Source organism: Arachis ipaensis, chromosome B1 (assembly GCF_059453495.1).
Source record: "Arachis ipaensis isolate K30076 ecotype BB chromosome B1, ASM5945349v1, whole genome shotgun sequence".
Taxonomy (NCBI): domain Eukaryota; kingdom Viridiplantae; phylum Streptophyta; class Magnoliopsida; order Fabales; family Fabaceae; genus Arachis; species Arachis ipaensis.
In genome coordinates, this window is record NC_142436.1 from 81628401 (window position 1) to 81647812 (window position 19412).

The 19412-nt window shown below is 37.0% G+C and overlaps 1 non-coding gene across 1 annotated transcript; it reads right to left on the bottom strand.

Annotated features, from left to right (window-relative positions):
• Positions 1–17149: 17149 nt before the first annotated feature.
• Positions 17150–17257, bottom strand: LOC148577205 (small nucleolar RNA R71). Its single transcript, XR_015903261.1, has one exon. It is a non-coding gene; the product is annotated as a small nucleolar RNA R71 (small nucleolar RNA).
• Positions 17258–19412: the final 2155 nt, after the last annotated feature.

Sequence of the window (19412 nt, forward strand, 5' to 3'; positions counted from 1 at the left end):
TAGAAACTAAGGACTCGGATTGTAAAAGGTTTTGCGCGAGCACCTTGAAGCTTGGCAATAGTGGAACTTCTCAATAGCGATTGAGAAAGAAAGTGGACGTAGGACAAGGATTGTGCCGAACCACTCTAAATAGCGTTTGCATCTCTCCAAACTCATCTCTTCAATATTATTGTCTTTTACCTTTGAGCAAATAAATTGTGATCGAAAAGTAGCTTCGTAAGTACTTAAGGAATGGCTTAAGTCCGATTGGTGAAAATCTTGATCAATTTATTTGAGTTGGTGTCTATTGGAAAGTAAAAGCTCCTTATAAATGCTTAGCAATTGAGTTAAGCTCTTGGAAAAATACTAGTACAATAACACTTTTGTATATTGTCTTTAACTTTCGCAAAAAGATTCATTGTTGTTGCAATACTCAATTCACCCCCCCCCCTCTTGAGTAATTGTGCATAGGTTCTACAAGTGGCATCAGAGCTTAACCCTTTGAAAGACTTAACCGTTTAAGGGAAAAGATCATGGCAAGCACAAGCTTTAACAACAACAACACTAGTAAAGGTAACTCAACCGCTAGACCTCCTCTTTTTAGCGGAACAAATTACTCTTATTGGAAAAATAAGATGAGAATTTGGATCCGTTCTCAAGATGTGAGAATTTGGAAAGTGATTGAGAATGGAAATCACATTCCAACAAAGACAACAAGCGCTAAAGAAGGAGAAGTCTCCGTCTTAAAGCAAGTACCGAAAGGAGAAAATGAATATAGTGACGATGATTGGAAGAAAGTGGCAATGAATGATAAAGCCATCAACTTCATTCATTGTGCACTTAACGAGCATGATTATATGAAGATCTCTACATGTGAAACCGCTAAAGAGATTTGGGATAAACTCCAAATCACTTACGAAGGAACCGACCACGTTAAAGAATCAAAGGTATTTATGTTGGTTCATGAATGGGAAAATTTTAAAATGAAAGATGAAGAGAGCATTGAAGAAGCTCTTGAAAGACTCTCCAAGATCTTCAACAACCTAAGCATGCATGGCACAAAATACAATGATAAACAAATTGTGACCAAGGTGCTTACAAGCCTTACACCAAAATGGAACTCCAAAGTGAACGCCATTGTGGAAGGAAGGCTCTATGATCAACTTACATTTGATCAACTACGAGGTAATCTTCTCACCTATGAAATGACTATGCTAAATAGACAAAAAGGTGAAGAAAGCAAGAAGAAAAGTCTCGCCCTTAAAACAACATCACTACAAGAAGAGAGTGATGATAATGAAGAAGAAAGAGATGAAGAATTTGCACTCTTATTAAAAAGATTCAATAAGTTTGCAATGAAGAAAAACTTCAAGAGCAAAACAAAGGTACCAAAATGCTATGAGTGTGGAGAAGTTGGACACATTAAACCCAATTGTCCAAAACTTCAAAAGGAGGACAAAAACAAGAAATTTAAGAAGAAGGAGAAAGCATACATATCATGGGAGAACGAGGATGAATCCGACTCCGATGACGACGAGGTTGCAAATCTTTGCTTAATGGCAAGCGAAGAAAAGGTTAGTAATGACAACTCCACTTCTTTTAATTTACAAGATGAATATGATGCCTTACTTGAGGTGTACACAAAACTTACCCAAGATTATTCTCTCCTAAAGAAAAAGAATATGGATCTTTTAAAACAAAATGAGATGTTGAAAAACGAGAATATCAATCTTGGAAAAGATAAGTGTAGCACAAGTAGTGATCCATACAAATCTTGTAAAATGCATGAAAATGAAATTACAAATCTTAAGAACACTTTAGCTAAGTTCAATGAATCTTCAAAGAACTTAGATAAAATGTTGAAAAACCAAAAGCATGTTCATAATAAGGAAGGTTTAGGTTTTGAAAAAGGAAAATTTAAAAATACTAAAACTCCTATTAGGCAACCGCAAGCCCAAAAGGAAAGCATGCCTAAAAGGAATGAAGCCTTTAAACATCTTCCTCAACATGCTTCATTTAGAAATTATAATCACAATGCATATAGATCAAAAGATGTTGCATTTAGGAAACAACCTAGGCAACCATTTAGAAACATGCATAGGATGCATAATCCAAATGTCATATGTCATTATTGTAATAAAGTAGGTCATATAGCACCCGTATGCTTTACTAGAATTAAACATATAAACTTTCGTAGTCAAGATACGAGATGGGCACCTTATGGGCATTATGCTCATACTAATCATCAAGGACCCAAATTCACTTGGGTACCTAAATCCCAATTTTAATTGTTTTGTAGGTACGTGTTGGAGCTAAGGATACAAATTGGTATGTTGATAGTGGATGCTCCAAACACATGACTGGCGATGAATCAAAGTTCACCGCAATAGAACCTACAAACGGAGGAAACGTGATCTATGGAGACAACAACACCGGCAAAGTAATCGGCGTTGGAAAAGTTGGTAAAAATTCTTCTACCTCCATAGATAATGTTATACTTGTCAAAGGTCTGAAACATAATCTCATTAGTGTTAGCCAACTTTGTGACAAAGGAAACTTAGTCACCTTTGATTCAAAATGTTGTTTGATAAAAAGGCAAGACACTAATGAAATTGTGCTAATTGGGCACCGTGTTGACAATGTATACATGATTAATCTAGATGAAGTTTCCTCAAATGATGTGAAATGCCTTGTTAGTAAAAATGATAAAACTTGGTTATGGCATCGTAGAGTAGCTCATGCTAACATGGACCATCTTGGCAAGTTGGTCTCTAAAGAGTTAGTAATTGGCTTACCAAAGCTACGTTTTGAAAAAGACGTCCTTTGCGACGCATGTCAAAAGGGAAAACAAGTAAAGGCCTCTTTTAAATCCAAAAACATTGTTTCAACAACAAGGCCATTACAACTTTTGCACATGGATTTATTTGGTCCTTCTAGGACTATGAGCTTTGGTGGCAATTACTATGCTTTAGTTATTGTTGATGATTACTCTCGATTTACATGGACCTTGTTCCTAGCAAACAAGAGTGATGCATTTCGAGCATTCAAAAGATTAGCCAATGTTATTCAAAATGAAAAGAATTTGCATATATCATCTATTAGAAGTGATCATGGTGGAGAATTTGAAAACAATCTTTTTGAAACTTTTTGTGAAGAAAATGGCATTGAGCATAATTTTTCCTCTCCTAGAACACCACAACAAAATGGTGTGGTTGAAAGGAAAAATCGTCATTTAGAAGAAATGGCGAGAACTATGCTCAATGAGGCTAATATTCCTAAGTACTTTTGGGCGGATGCGGTTAGTACCGCGTGTTATGTTATGAATAGGATTATCATTCGACCTATTCTTAAGAAAACACCGTACGAATTGTACAAAGGAAGAAAGCCAAATATTTCCCACCTTCACGTCTTTGGCTGTAAATGCTTTATTCTAAATAATGGAAAAGATAACTTAGGCAAATTTGATGCTAAGGCTAATGAAGGAATCTTCTTAGGCTACTCTTTAACTAGCAAAGCTTTTAGAGTATATAATAAACGCATCATGACTATGGAAGAAAGTATTCATGTCGCTTTTGATGAAACTAACCGTTTTTGTGCTAGAAAAGATTTTGATGAAAATGTAGAAAACTTTGATTCACTAAATTTGAATGGTGAAGACAAAGAAAAAGATTTAAATGAAGCCTCTACAAGCTCAACAAAGGATAGTGTTCAAGTTGAAGAAATTGAACCATCACAAGCACAAATAAATGCACTTCCAAAGGACTGGCGTACTTCAAAGGATCATCCTCTAGACAACGTCATTGGTAATGTTTCGAAAGGGGTAACAACTCGATCTACTTTTAGAAATTTATTTACATATAGTGCTTTTGTTTCTCAAATTGAACCATCTACCATTGAGTCCGCAATTGATGATGAACATTGGGCTATGGCAATGCAAGAGGAGCTTAACCAATTCAAACGAAATGACGTTTGGGAATTGGTGCCTAAACCAAGTAATCAAACAATTGTAGGAACAAAATGGGTTTTTAGAAATAAACTCGATGAAAATGGTACAATTGTTAGAAACAAAGCTAGATTGGTAGCTAAAGGTTATAATCAAGAGGAAGGCATTGATTATGACGAAACTTATGCTCCCGTAGCTAGATTAGAAGCTATTAGGATGTTACTTGCTTTTGCATCCTCTTATAACTTCAAACTTTATCAAATGGATGTTAAGAGTGCCTTTCTTAATGGTTTCATTCAAGAAGAAGTATATGTTGAACAACCTCCCGGTTTTGAGGATTATGAAAATCCTAATCATGTTTTTAAACTCAAGAAAGCTCTTTATGGTCTTAAACAAGCTCCAAGAGCTTGGTATGAACGTTTGAGCAAGTTTTTAATAGAAAAGGGTTTTAGAAGAGGGAAGGTTGATACAACTTTATTTATCATGATTGAAAACAAAAATATCCTTTTGGTACAAGTTTACGTCGATGACATAATATTTGGTTCAACTAACGAATCACTTTGCAAGTTTTTCTCAAACCTCATGCAAAGTGAATTTGAAATGTCCATGATGGGCGAACTCAACTTCTTCCTTGGTCTTCAAATCAAACAAGGAAAAGAAGGAACTTTCGTTGGCCAAACCAAATATTGCAAGGAATTGCTCAAAAGATTTGGAATGGACAATGCTAAGGCAATGGACACACCAATGAGCACTACTTGCTACCTTGACAAAGATGAACAAGGTAAAAACATAGATGTAAAGAAGTATAGAGGCATGATAGGATCATTACTTTATCTAACGGCAAGTAGGCCAGATATCATGTTTAGTGTATGCATGTGTGCAAGATACCAAGCTAATCCTAAGGAATCTCACTTAAGTGCGGTGAAAAGGATTATGAAGTATCTCATAGGAACATTAAATGTTGGATTGTGGTATCCGAAAGGATCCACTTGTGATTTGATTGGTTATTCCGATTCCGATTTTGCCGGTTGCAAATTGGATAGGAAAAGCACTAGCGGCACTTGTCACTTGCTAGGAAACTCTCTTGTTTCATGGCATAGTAAGAAACAAGTAAGTGTAGCCTTATCTACCGCCGAAGCCGAGTATGTAGCCGCCGGTAGTTGTTGCGCCCAAATTTTATGGATGAAACAACAACTTGTGGACTATGGACTCATGCTTGATCACATTCCTATCAAATGTGATAATACTAGTGCAATAAATTTAACCAAGAATCCGGTTCAACATTCAAGAACCAAGCATATTGAGATTAGACATCACTTCATAAGAGACCATGTTGAAAAGGGTGATGTGGTTATTGAATTTGTCGAAACTAGTAAACAACTAGCGGACATCTTCACTAAACCTTTATGTAAAGAAAGTTTTTTTAACATCCGAAATGAACTTGGTATCTTGGATTCTAATCTAATATGATTTGTTTGAATTCATTGTATTTATATTGCTATTTTTGTATCTCTTACTAACTTAAGCATTGGAGATATCCAATTAGCCATTGTTTTGTAGGTTTATGAGTTGATGAATGAGTGATTAATCTTGAGGTAGATTGAAGAATTTGAAGATTATAAACAATGGAGGATCAACAAATTGAAGTTTATATTATGTTTATTTGATTATATGAATTGTTAAACTAACTCCTAGTAAGCTAAGGATTTCTATTATGGTTTAAATACTTTGATATTTCCTTCATAATTTTGTTTAATGATTAATGCTTGTATGCTTATTTGGTGAATAACTCAAAATAGGCTTGGTACCCCTATTTTAAGTTAATGTGCATGTCTTGATATATTTCACTTCTTTAGGGGGAATTATGCATGCTTGTTATATATAAAAAGAGGAAATCAAATTCTTTTTGAAAGGGGGAATATCTCATCCTTGAGATTAATAGAGATATTGAACTTAAAAAAATTCATTGTTTTATGCATGCTTCTATGACACATTTCAAACTCCTTTCTTTTTGATAATGTCAAAAGGGGGAAGAAAAGTTTGAGGATATTTGAAGTTTTGAACTTTTGAAAAAGAAGAAGTTTGAGGATTTGAAAAGAAGAAATAAGTTTGCGAAACAATGATTTCAAAAAGACTTCCGCTAAGCAAAAACTTTTGATATCTAAATCGTTTTCTTTGATAAACGCCCTTTAAGGGAACAAATGCACATATTTAGGGGGAACTCCTGCAAAATTTTTTTTTGAAGTCTTCTCCAAAGCTTTCTATAAAACAAAGTGCATTATTGTTGCTTTCAAAATCATTTATAAATGCATATCCTCAAAATTGGTTTGTCATTATCAAAAAAGGGGAAATTGTAAATCATGTTGCTTGTATGCGAAGTTTGTATTCGTAGGTTTTGATGAATGACAAACCAACAAACGACATGAAAGACAAACCAACAAACAACTTGAATGAACAAGCATATTGAAAGATCAACCAACATTCAACGTTGAGGAATGAAAAGTTGAAAGCAACACAACAACAACAAGAAACTTAAGTCCACAACATTTGAAGACAAGTATAGTGTCTTAGGACTTAGGTAACTTCTTGTTAAGAACCAATTGCTAAATCTCTCAACACACACTCACAAAATGTTTTGATGCACATCTTGCAATTCGATGCTAGCCAAATGATTTAAAAACTTGTTTTCAAAGGTACAAAAGCATAGGAATTGACTCCAACAAGTTTGAGATCAATCCTAAGTATTTTGAAGTGATTTTAAGCCATTCTTTAAGGTTTGCATCGATGCACACTCATCTTGCATCGATGCAAAGCATGCAACGACTTGTTGCATCGATGCAAAGATGTTTGCATCGATGCAACCTAGCTGAAAATTCAAATTTCAGCTTCAAAGACACATTTGCATCGATGCAAAGTGTTATGCATCGATGCAAATGATTCAAAAACATAAAAAACGGCTAGTTTTAACAAAACGGCTCCATCCCATTAACTCCCCAACGTTTCTAAGGTTTGGGAAGTCTATAAGTAGATGGATTGAAGCCTTATTTCATATACGTGAGTATTTGCAAACTATCTTGTTCATATTCTTTCATTCTACACATTTTTAAGGTGTTATAATACACAATTTGAGAGAGCAATATCAATTGGTTCAATAGTGCTAAACTTGTAATCATACACTCTTCTAGAGAGTACTCATTTCATCTCAACAATTCTTTGAGAATTGTTTTCTTGTAACACTTTGTAAATTGGAGTGTGATCTCCAAGGTTGAGTCAAGAGTTATAAACACTATAGTCGGTGAGGATACCAAAGAAGTATACTAAGTACTCAAGGCAAATCTTAGAGAAGGTATATCTAAGTGGAGTGGGTTAGTATACGAGTGGTGATCATATACCGTGAGGTGTTAGAAACTAAGGACTCGGATTGTAAAAGGTTTTGCGCGAGCACCTTGAAGCTTGGCAATAGTGGAACTTCTCAATAGCGATTGAGAAAGAAAGTGGACGTAGGACAAGGATTGTGCCGAACCACTCTAAATAGCGTTTGCATCTCTCCAAACTCATCTCTTCAATATTATTGTCTTTTACCTTTGAGCAAATAAATTGTGATCGAAAAGTAGCTTCGTAAGTACTTAAGGAATGGCTTAAGTCCGATTGGTGAAAAGCTTGATCAATTTATTTGAGTTGGTGTCTATTGGAAAGTAAAAGCTCCTTATAAATGCTTAGCAATTGAGTTAAGCTCTTGGAAAAATACTAGTACAATAACACTTTTGTATATTGTCTTTAACTTTCGCAAAAAGATTCATTGTTATTGCAATACTCAATTCACCCCCCCCCCTCTTGAGTAATTGTGCATAGGTTCTACAGATCTACTGCAATTTATTTGTAACCTAAATAGCCATCCAAAAAGTAGTAGTATTCATGACCTGCTAGTCTCTCTAGCATCTGGCCTATGAATGGTAAAGGAAAATGATCCTTTCTGGTGGCTGTATTGAGCCTTCTGTAGTTAATACACATATGCCACCCTGTAATTATTCTTGTGGGAACCAGTTCATTCCTTTCATTATGAACCACTGTCATACCTCCTTTCTTGGGGACAACTTGGACAGGGCTCACCCAGGGGCTATCAGAAATAGGATAAATAATCCCATCCTCTAGAACTTAGTGACCTTTTTCTGCACCACCTCCTTCATGGCTGGATTCAGCCGCCTCTGTGGTTGAACCACTGGCTTAGCATTGTCCTCCAATAGGATCTTATGCATACATCTGGCTGGGCTAATGCCCTTGAGATCACTTATGGACCACCTAAGAGCTGTCTTGTGTGTCCTCAGCACCTGAATTAGTGCTTTCTCTTCCTGTGGCTCTAAAGCAGAGCTTATGATTACCGGAAAAGTGTCATCTTCTCCCAAAAATGCATATTTCAGGGATGGTGGTAGTGGTTTGAGCTCGGGTTTAAGAGGCTTCTCCTCTTTCTGGGGAGTTTTCAGAGGTTTTTCTATTTTCTCTGGTTCCTCCAGATCAGGCTGAACATCTTTAAAAATGTCCTCTAGCTCTGATTCAAGACTCTCAGTCATATTGACCTCTTCCACCAGGGAGTCAATAATATCAGCGCTCATGCAGTCTTTTGATATGTCTGGATGCTGCATAGCTTTGACAGCATTCAACTTAAACTCATTCTCATTGACTCTCAGGGTTATCTCCCCTTTTTGGACGTCAATGAGGGTTCGTCCAGTTGCTAGGAAAGGTCTTCCTAGAATGAGAGTTGCACTTTTGTGCTCCTCCATTTTCAGTACTACAAAGTCAGTGGGAAAGGAAAATGGCCCAACCTTAACAATCATGTCCTCAATTACGCCTGATGGAATTTTAATGGAGCCATCAGCAAGTTGGAGACATATTTGGGTTGGTTTGACTTCTTTAGTCAAACCAAAGCTTTCTGATAGTGGATGCAGGTATCAGGTTGATACTTGCCCCAAGATCACATAGAGCTGTCTTGGTACAAGCATCCTCTAATGTGCATGGTATCATAAAGCTTCCGGGATCTTTAAGCTTCTTTGGTAAGCTTTTTAGAATGACTGCACTGCATTCTTCAGTGAGGAAAACTTTTTCAGTTTCTCTCCAATCATTTTTATGACTTAAGATCTCTTTTATGAACTTAGCATAAGAGGGTATTTGCTCAAGTGCCTCTGCAAACAAAATCTTTATTTTAAGAGTCCTGAGATAGTCTGCAAAGCAGGCAAATTGTTTATCCTGTTTCGCTTGGCGGAGTTTATGAGGATAAGGCATCTTGGCTTTATATTCATCAACCTTAGTTGCTGCAGGTTTATTTCCTACATAAGTGGCTGGAGAAACCTGCTTAATGGGGTTGTTATCAGCACTTGCAGGTGTCTGATCCCTTATTGGCGTTTGAACGCCAGAACTGGGTGCTTTTTGGGCGTTCAACACTAGATTGCCACCCTTTTCTGGTATTTGAACGCCAGAATTGGCCATCCACTGGGCGTTTAACGCCAACTTCTTACCCTTTTCTGGCATTTGAACGCCAGAATCATTTCTCTCTGGGCTCCTGCTGTCCTTAGAGGGATTTTGGGCAGTGGTTTGGTCATCCTCTGTCAGATGTTCCTTTCTTGGCTTCTTGCTGCTTTGAGTTCAAAAAGGCAGAAAGGGCAAAGTGTTTGGCAACAACTTGGGCTGGCAACGCCCAAGCACCAAGTTCCCAGCCCAGGAAATTCTTGGGCACGTTGCCAACGTGCATAAAGTTGGCGTGTTTGCCAGTAACACCAGACCATTGGGCCAGAAGCGAGAAGAATGAGCTCTGTTTCCTCTGTTTGGCAACACTTCCTCCATTGAGCCAATATTCAACAAGGATAAAGCCCACACTGCTAACCCAATTGAAGATATCCAAATGAGTTTTAGGAGTAGTATAAATAGAGTAGAGTTTTGTACTTTAAGAGAGGACTGCTGGAGGCTTTTTACTTCCTACACTTTTGCATTTTTTACTTTTTTAGAAATTTATTAGATACTTTTACACAGAGATCATTAGGAGAGACTTTTGGAAGCAATTTTGAATTTCAGTTTTTCTAAGAACTTCTTCTTCACTCTTCATTTCTTCACTACTCAATTTTAATTCTACTTTTACATTTATTGTTGAATTTAGAGCTATGATTCACTAAACCCCACCTTCATTAGGGGGAGGAACTCTATTTTTTGAATGGGTTGACAACTATTCTTTTCCTTCTCAATTCAAGTGGTTCATCCAAGGAGAAACTCTTGTTCTTCACAGATTCAGTTACATTCGAGAGAAGGGTTGAGTCTAGATGAATTATATGGTGAACTTGAGAAAGAATCTATATAATTCAGTTTAGAGTTATCCTTTCATGATTTCTTTGATCAATACATTTTGGGTTGGTATGTGAGATGTAACCTCCCTTAGTTGAGATTCTGGAAGTTGTGTGGCTTTGGATTAGAAATTGAACTTCACCTCTTCTCATGACCAATTAGATCACGAGAGTGGCAATTGATTGTGTTGAGAGAAATTGAATTGCCAATAGATTGGGATTCAATTATTCACAATCCGCCATGGATCTATACCCATGATTGAGAAGGAGATGAGCAAAGTCAATTCATGACAATTCACATCTCTGATCCCTAATGATCCTTCCATCATTAATTCTCATCTCTTTTGTTCTTTAGTTCTTTGAATACTCACTACCCAGTTCCCCTCTACATTCTTGCAATTTATTATTCTTGCCATTTACATTCTGTTTCTCTATTTCTTGCAATTTACTCTTTTGCTCTTTAAAATTCTGCAATCTTTACTTTCTTGCAATTTATTTTCCATGTCATTTAAGTTTCTTACACTTTAAGTTTCAATTATTCACTTTCATTTTCTTTCTCTATTCTAGTTTTTTAAATTCCTTTCCATTTAAATTTTTGCAATTATGTTTAAAAATCACAAATCTCATGAAATCAAAACCATGTCTGCTTGACTAAATATACCATTTAACTAAAGTTGCTTAATCCACCAATCTCCGTGGGATCGACCTCACTCTTAGTGAGTTTTATTACTTGATACGACCCGGTATACTTGTTGGTTGCGCGTTAATACTCTAATTTTTGCGTATCAAGTTTTTGGCGCCGTTGCCGGGGATTGGCAAAGATTAACAATGATTAAGTGGGTGAGAAGTCTAGATCAAGCATTTTCTTTATTTTTGTTCTCTGTTTTAGATTGAAACCAAGGTGTTTGAGTTTTTGCCTCACTAAGAAATTCTCATCTCTGATATGAGTAATTTCAATTTTCCTTGGTGTTGTGTTTCCCAAAATTCAAATGGAGTTCAACTCATCTTATGATCAAACAAAATTTATGGGATATTACCCACCATCACCAATCTCTAATGATGGCTGGGAATATCACCAAGAAAATACAAATTCTGAGCACTCCAATCCATGGAGATTTGCTTCAGAGACACAAGATGAGCAAGAGAATCATATGGGATACTTTCCACCACCACAAAATGATTCAAGTCATTATTCTAATGGTGGCTGGGAGTATCACCAAGGAATGAAAGAGCATCCACCCTCACGTCCCAGTTTCTCATTTGAAAGTTCTTCATCACTTGATTATGCCTCAACACAAAGTTTCCTCCAAAATCCATACAAGTCATCCCATCAATCACACAACTCATTCCACACCCCTCAACACAACTTCACCGCAACACATCCATGTCACCAAAATTATTCTCAACCTTCATCTCTTGAACCAGCAGATGTGGATTACCTTCAAGCCATTGAAATACATAGAAAACTCATGAAAAGATACACACAACCCCAATCCTGGAAAAAAATCATCCTCAAGAAGATGAATGGGCCCTTAGAGCAAACAAGGGGGAACTTAGAACCATCAAATAGTGAGAATGAAGACCAATTTGTGGGTGAAGAAGTGGAAAAACAAGAACAAAAGGTCCCTGTGTCAAGTGAAATTGCAATGAAGGATGAGGAATATGAGCCAAGGATTCTACATTCACAAAAGCTACTTGAGGTGACAATGGAACATAAAGATTCCCTCCCAAAGGAATTAATGGAAAATCATGAAGAAGAAATGGAGGAAGACACTCAAGAGAAATCACACTCAATGGAAGCAGAGAAATGCATAGAGGAAGGGCTCATTGAACCACCATTGCAAGGAACTCTTGATGAAGACAAAACTCCAACAATCACACAACCACCAAGACTTAGATTCAAGGAAGTGAAGGCAATTAACAAAAGCACCGAGAAGAGGATTGTGACCAAGCTACAAAGGACAATATTCATGAAGAGGAAAAGGTCAACTACAAGCAATCCTCCCCCTGATCCAGCAAGCAAGCTCAATCAAGCTATTAACAAAAGAAAGCTTGCTGAGGATAGACCAAGACAGGGGGCAATAGCTGAATCCTCTCCTCCCTTGAGGTCATTCCTCTTAACAAATTGGAAGAAGAGGAAGAAAGTGAAGAACATGTCAACCGTAGGTAATATTTCTTTTATTCGCTTCGTTTAATTTCTTTGTCTGCTTTGTTAAATTTTAATAAATTAGCATATGGTTACATTCTAAGTTTGGTGTTGCCTTGCAACAAATTGTTTTCAATCTTTTTGGATGATTACATCAAATCAAAAATGAAAGTGACACACCAAGATTCTAAGTTTGGTGTGCCACTTATTTTTTATGCAATTCATTCAAGCAACACTACTTATCTGCATAATCATAATGCCTCTGCAGTTTTATTTTTCTTTTTTAATTTGACACTTTTTCATTCCACTTTCTTTAGTCATTTTTCTGTTTGTAAATGCTTTCATTTTAGTTTTCTTATTTACTGTGTTTGTTAATACATCACCAAGAGAGCTTTATTCATGAAAGATTCTTGACTTGGTGATTGTACTTAACAAATAACAGTTTCACTTGCTTAGTTTTAATTCAAATAAATTGACATATGATTGCATTTTAAGTTTGGTGTTTGATGAGCGGATAATTTATACGCTTTTTGACATTGTTTTTAGCATGTTTTTAGTAGAATCTAGTTACTTTTAGGGATGTTTTCATTAGTTTTTATGTTAAATTCACATTTCTGGACTTTACTATGAGTTTGTGTATTTTTCTGTGATTTCAGGTATTTTCTGGCTGAAATTGAGGGACTTGAGCAGAAATCAGATTCAGAGGTTGAAGAAGGACTACTGATGTTGTTGGATTCTGACCTCCCTGCACTCAAAGTGGATTTTCTGGAGCTACAGAACTTGAAATGGCGCGCTTTCAATTGCGTTGGAAAGTAGACATCCAGGGCTTTCCAGCAATATATAATAGTCCATACTTTGGCCAAGAATAGACGACGTAAACTGGCGTTCAACGCCAGCTTTCTACCCAAATCTGGCGTCCAGCGCCAGAAAAGGAGCCAAAACCAGAGTTGAACGCCCAAACTGGCACAAAAGCTGGCGTTCAACTCCAAGAAGGACCTCTACACGTGCAACACTCAAGCCCAGCCCAAGCACACACCAAGTGGGCCCCGGAAGTGGATTTATGCATCAATTACTTACTCATGTAAACACTAGTGACTAGTTTATTATAAATAGGACCTTTTACTATTGTATTAGACATTTTTGGTCTCAGTTTTAATCCATTGTTCATCTTAGGAGACTATTGATCACGTTTTAGAGGGGCTGGCCATTCGGCCATGCCTGGACATTTCACTTATGTATTTTCAACGGCAGAGTTTCTGCACTCCATAGATTAAGGTGTGGAGCTCTGCTGTTCCTCAAAGATTAATGCAAAGTACTACTGTTTTCTATTCAATTCATCTTGTTTCGCTTCCAAGATATTCATTCGTACTTCAATCTGAATGTGATGAACGTGACAATCATCATCATTCCCTATGAACGCGTGCCTGACAACCACTTCCGTTCTACCTTCGACTGAATGAGTATCTCTTAGATCTCCTAACCAGAATCTTCGTGGTGTAAGCTAGAATGATGGCGGCATTCAAGAGAATCAGGAAAGTCTAAACCTTGTCTGTGGTATTCCGAGTAGGATTCAATGAATGAATGACTGTGACGAGCTCCTAACTCGCGATTGCAGGGCGTTAGTGACAGACGCAAAAGGATAGTAAATCCTATTCCAGCATGATCGAGAACCGACAGATGAATAGCCGTGCCGTGACAGGGTGCGTTGACCATTTTCACTGAGAGGATAAGATGAAGCCATTGACAAGGGTGATGCCTCCAGACGATTAGCCGTGCCGTGACAGGGCATTGGATCATTTTCCCGAGAGATGACCGAAAGTAGCCATTGACAGTGGTGATGTATCACATAAAGCCAGCCATGGAAAGGAGTAAGACTGATTGGATGAAGATAGCAGGAAAGTAGAGGTTCAAAGGAACGAAAGCATCTCTATTCGCTTATCTGAAACTCTCACCAATGATTTACATAAGTATTTCTATCCCTTCTTTTATTTATTTATTTTCGAAAACCCATTACTGTTTTATATCCGCCTGACTGAGATTTACAAGGTGACCATAGCTTGCTTCATACCGACAATCTCCGTGGGATTCGACCCTTACTCACGTAAGGTATTACTTGGACGACCTAGTGCACTTGCTGGTTAGTTATGCAAAGTTGTGAAGATATGTTTAGACCATGGTTCTGTGCATCCGTTTTTGGTGCCATTGCCAGGGAATCAATTTCGAACAACAATTCACAACCTGAGTAGCAATTTCGCATACCAAGTTTTTGGCGCCGTTGCCGGGGATTGTTTGAGTTTGGACAACTGACGGTTCATCTTGTTGCTCAGATTAGGTAATTTTCTTTTTGTTTTCTTTTCAAAAAAAATATTTTCAAAAATATTTCTAAAATTTTCTCATCTGTTTTCGAAAAAAATAAAAATGTTTTTAAAAAAATATTTTTCTTCAAAATTTTTAAGAATGAATTCTAGTGTTTCATGAAGCATGTGAAGCCTGGCTGGCTGTAAAGCCAAGTCTAAACTCTTTTGGACTGAGGCTTCCTGACCATCATCACAAGAGCAAGCTAGTTGTTGCCAATAAAATTTGCTGTTGTATACATGAGAGGTATCTGCTGAAGCTTGGCTGGCCATTGGCCATGTCTAGTGTTTTGGACCGGAGCTTTCATTGAAAGCTTAGCTGGCTAGTGAGCCATGTCTAATTCCTGGACTGAAGCTATAGACTAAGAATGCAAGATTCCTGGAATTCATGTTAAAAATTTTGGAATCCTTATTTTTCCTTTTTCATATAATTTTCGAAAAAAATCCAAAAAAAATTAGAAAATCATAAAAATCAAAAATATTTTTTTGTTTCTTGTTTGAGTCATGTGTCATGTTATAAGTTTGGTGTTATTTGCATGTGCATCTTGCATTTTTCGAAAATTCTCATGCATTCATAGTGTTCTTCATGATCTTCAAGTTGTTCTTGGTAAGTCTTCTTGTTTGATCTTGATGATTTTTTGTTTTGTGTCTTTTGGTGTTTTTCATATGCATTCTTGAATTCTTAGTGCGTAAGCATTAAAGAATTCTATGTTTGGTGTCTTGCATGTTTTCTTTGCATTAAAAATTTTTCAAAATTGTGTCTATGATGTTCATCTTGACATTCAAAGTGTTCTTGGTGTTCATCTTGACATTCATAGCATTCTTGCATGCATCACATGTTTTGATCTAAAAATTTCATGCATTGCATCTTTTTAGTGTTTTTCTCTCTTGCATCATAAAAATTCAAAAATCAAAAAATATCTTTCCTTTTTTCTCTCATCAAATTCGAAAATTTGGGTTGACTTTTTTAAAAATTTTTAAAATCAAGTTGTTTCTTATGAGTCAAATCAAATTTTCAATTTGAAAATCTTATCTTTTTCAAAATCTTTTTCAAAAATCAAATCTTTTTCAAAATTCTTAGTTATTTTCGAAAATTCCAAAAATATTTTTCAAAAATCTTTTTCTTATTTTTATACCAAATTTTCGAAAATAACATAATCAATTAATGTTTTGATTCAAAAATTTCAAGTTTGTTACTTACTAGTTAAGAAAGATTCAAACTTTAAGTTCTAGAATCATATCTTGTGATTTCTTATGAATCAAGTCATTAATTGAGATTTTAAAAATCAAATCTTTTTCAAAAACTAATTCCTATCATATCTTTTCAAAAATATCTTCTTATCTTATCTTTTTCAAAAATATCTTTTCAAAATATCTTTTCTAACTTCCTAACTTCTTATCTTTTCAAAATTGGTTTTCAAAATTTGTTTCAACTAACTAACTAACTTTTTGTTTGTTTCTTAACTTTTTCAAAACTACCTAACTAATCTCTCTCTCTCTCATTTTCGAAAATATCTTCCCCCTTTTCAAAATTTCTTTTTAATTTATTAATTATTTTAATTTTTAATTTTTAAATCTTAATTTTCGAAAATTACTAACATTTTTCAAAAACTATTTTCAAAAATCACTAACTCTTTTTCAAAAAAATCATTTTCGAAAATTCCTTCTCTCCCATCTTATTCTATTTATTTATTCATTTACTAACATCTCATCTCACATCTCAACCCTCCTCACAGTTGTGTTTCTTCCATTACATTACATTCTTTGTCTCCCCCTCTTTTCTTCCACTCACAAAGGGATCCCTATACTGTGGTATAAAGGATCCATATTATTATTATTATTTTTTGTGCGCCCTCTTCTTTGTCATATGAGCAGGAGCAAGGACAAGAACATTCTTGTTGAAGCAAATCCAGAACCTGAAAGGACTCTGAAGAAAAAATTAAGAGAAGCTAAAATACAACAATCCAGAGATAACCTTTCAGAAATTTTCGAACAGGAAGAGGAGATGGCAGCTGAAAATAACAATAATGCAAGGAGGATGCTTGGTGACTTTACTGCACCTAATTCCAATTTACATGGAAGAAGCATCTCCATTCCTGCCATTGGAGCAAACAACTTTGAGCTGAAACCTCAATTAGTTTCTCTGATGCAGCAGAACTGCAAGTTTCATGGACTTCCATCTGAAGATCCTTTTCAGTTCTTAACTGAATTCTTGCAGATATGTGATACTGTTAAGACTAATGGAGTAGATCCTGAAGTCTACAGGCTCATGCTTTTCCCTTTTGCTGTAAGAGACAGAGCTAGATTATGGTTGGATTCTCAACCCAAAGATAGCCTGAACTCTTGGGATAAGCTGGTCACGGCTTTCTTAGCCAAGTAATTTCCTCCTCAAAAGCTGAGCAAGCTTAGAGCTGATGTTCAAACCTTCAGACAGAAAGAAGGTGAATCCCTCTATGAAGCTTGGGAAAGATACAAACAGTTGACCAAAAAGTGTCCTTCTGACATGCTTTCAGAATGGACCATCCTGGATATATTCTATGATGGTTTATCTGAGCTATCAAAGATGTCACTGAACACTTCTGCAGGTGGATCCATTCACCTAAAGAAAACACCTGCAGAAGCTCAAGAACTCATTGACATGGTTGCTAATAACCAGTTCATGTACACTTCTGAAAGGAATCCTGTGAACAATGGGACGCCTATGAAGAAGGGAGTTCTTGAAGTTGATACTATGAATGCCATATTGGCTCAGAATAAAATATTGACTCAGCAAGTCAATATGATCTCTCAGAGTCTGCATGGAATGCAAGCTGCATCCAACAGTACTCAAGAGGCTTCTTATGAAGAAGAAGCTTATGATCCTGAGAACCCTGCAATAGCAGAGGTGAATTACTTAGGTGAACCTTATGGAAACACCTATAACTCATCATGGAGAAATCATCCAAATTTCTCATGGAATGATCAAAAGCCTCAACAAGGCTTTAATAATGGTGGAAGAAACAGGTTTAGCAATAGCAAGCCTTTTCCATCATCCACTCAGCAACAGACAGAGAACTCTGAACAAAATGCTTCTAATTTAGCAAATCTAGTCTCTGATCTATCCAAGGCCACTGTGAGCTTCATGAATGAAACAAGGTCTTCTATTAGAAATTTGGAAGCACAAGTGGGCCAGCTGAGTAAAAGGATCACTGAAATCCCTCCCAGTACTCTCCCAAGCAATACAGAAGAGAATCCAAAAGGAGAGTGCAAGGTCATTGACATAAGCAAAATGGCCGAACCCAATGAGGGAGAGGAGGACGTGAATCCCAAGGAGGAAGACCTCCTGGGACGTCCAGTGACCAATAAGGAGCTTCCCTCTGAGGAACCAAAGGAATCTGAGACTCATCTAGAGACCATAGAGATTCCATTGAACCTCCTTATGCCCTTCATAAGCTCTGATGAGTATTCCTCTTCTGAAGAGAATGAGGATGTTACTGAAGAGCAAACTGCCAAGTTTCTTGGTGCAATCATGAAGCTGAATGCTAAATTATTTGGCATTGATGCTTGGGAAGTTGAACCTCCCTTGTTCATCAATGAACTAAGTGATCTGGATCAACTGACATTGCCTCAGAAGAGACAGGATCCTGGAAAGTTCATAATACCCTGTACCATAGGCACCATGATCTTTAAGGCTCTGTGTGACCTTGGGTCAGGAATAAACCTCATGCCCCTCTCTGTAATAGAGAAACTGGGAATCTATGGGGTGCAAGCTGCTAAAATCTCATTAGAGATGGCAGACAGTTCAAGAAAACAGGCTTATGGACAAGTAGAGGACGTGTTAGTAAAGGTTGAAGGCCTTTACATCCCTGCTGATTTCATAGTCCTAGATATTGGAAAGGAAGAGGATGAATCCATCATCCTAGGAAGACCTTTCCTGGCCACAGCAAGAGCTGTGATTGATGTTGACAGAGGTGAAATAGTCCTTCAATGGAATAAGGACTCCCTTGTGTTTAAAACTCAAGGATCTCCCTCTGCAACCATGGAGAGGAAGCAGAAAAAGCTTCTCTCAAAGCAGAGTCAACCAGAGCCCCCACAGTCAAACTCTAAGTTTGGTGTTGGGAGGCCACAACCAAACTCTAAGTTTGGTGTTGAACTCCCATATCCAAACTCTAAGTTTGGTGTTGGAGAGTCTCAACAAAGCTCTGCACATCTGTGAGGCTCCATGAGAGCCCACTGTCAAGCTATTGACATTAAGAAAGCGCTTGTTGGGAGGCAACCCAATGTTTATTTATCTAACTATATTTTTCTTAGTTATATGTCTTTATAGGTTCATAATCATGTGGAGTCACAAAACAAACAAAACAATCAAAAACGGAATCAAAAACAGCAGAAGAAAAATCACACCGTGGAGGAGCATCTGTCTGGCATTCAAACGCCAGAACAGAGCATGGTTCTGGCGCTGAACGCCCAGAATGGGCAGCATCCTGGCGCTGAACGCCCAGAACAAGCATGGTTCTGGCGTTCAACACCAGAAATGGCAGCAAATGGGCATTGAACGCCCAAAATGGGCACCAACCTGGCGTTGAACGCCCAGAGTTGTGTGCAAGGGCATTTTACATGCCTAAATTGGTGCATGGATGTAAATGCCTTGACACCTCAGGATCTGTGGACCCCACAGGATCATC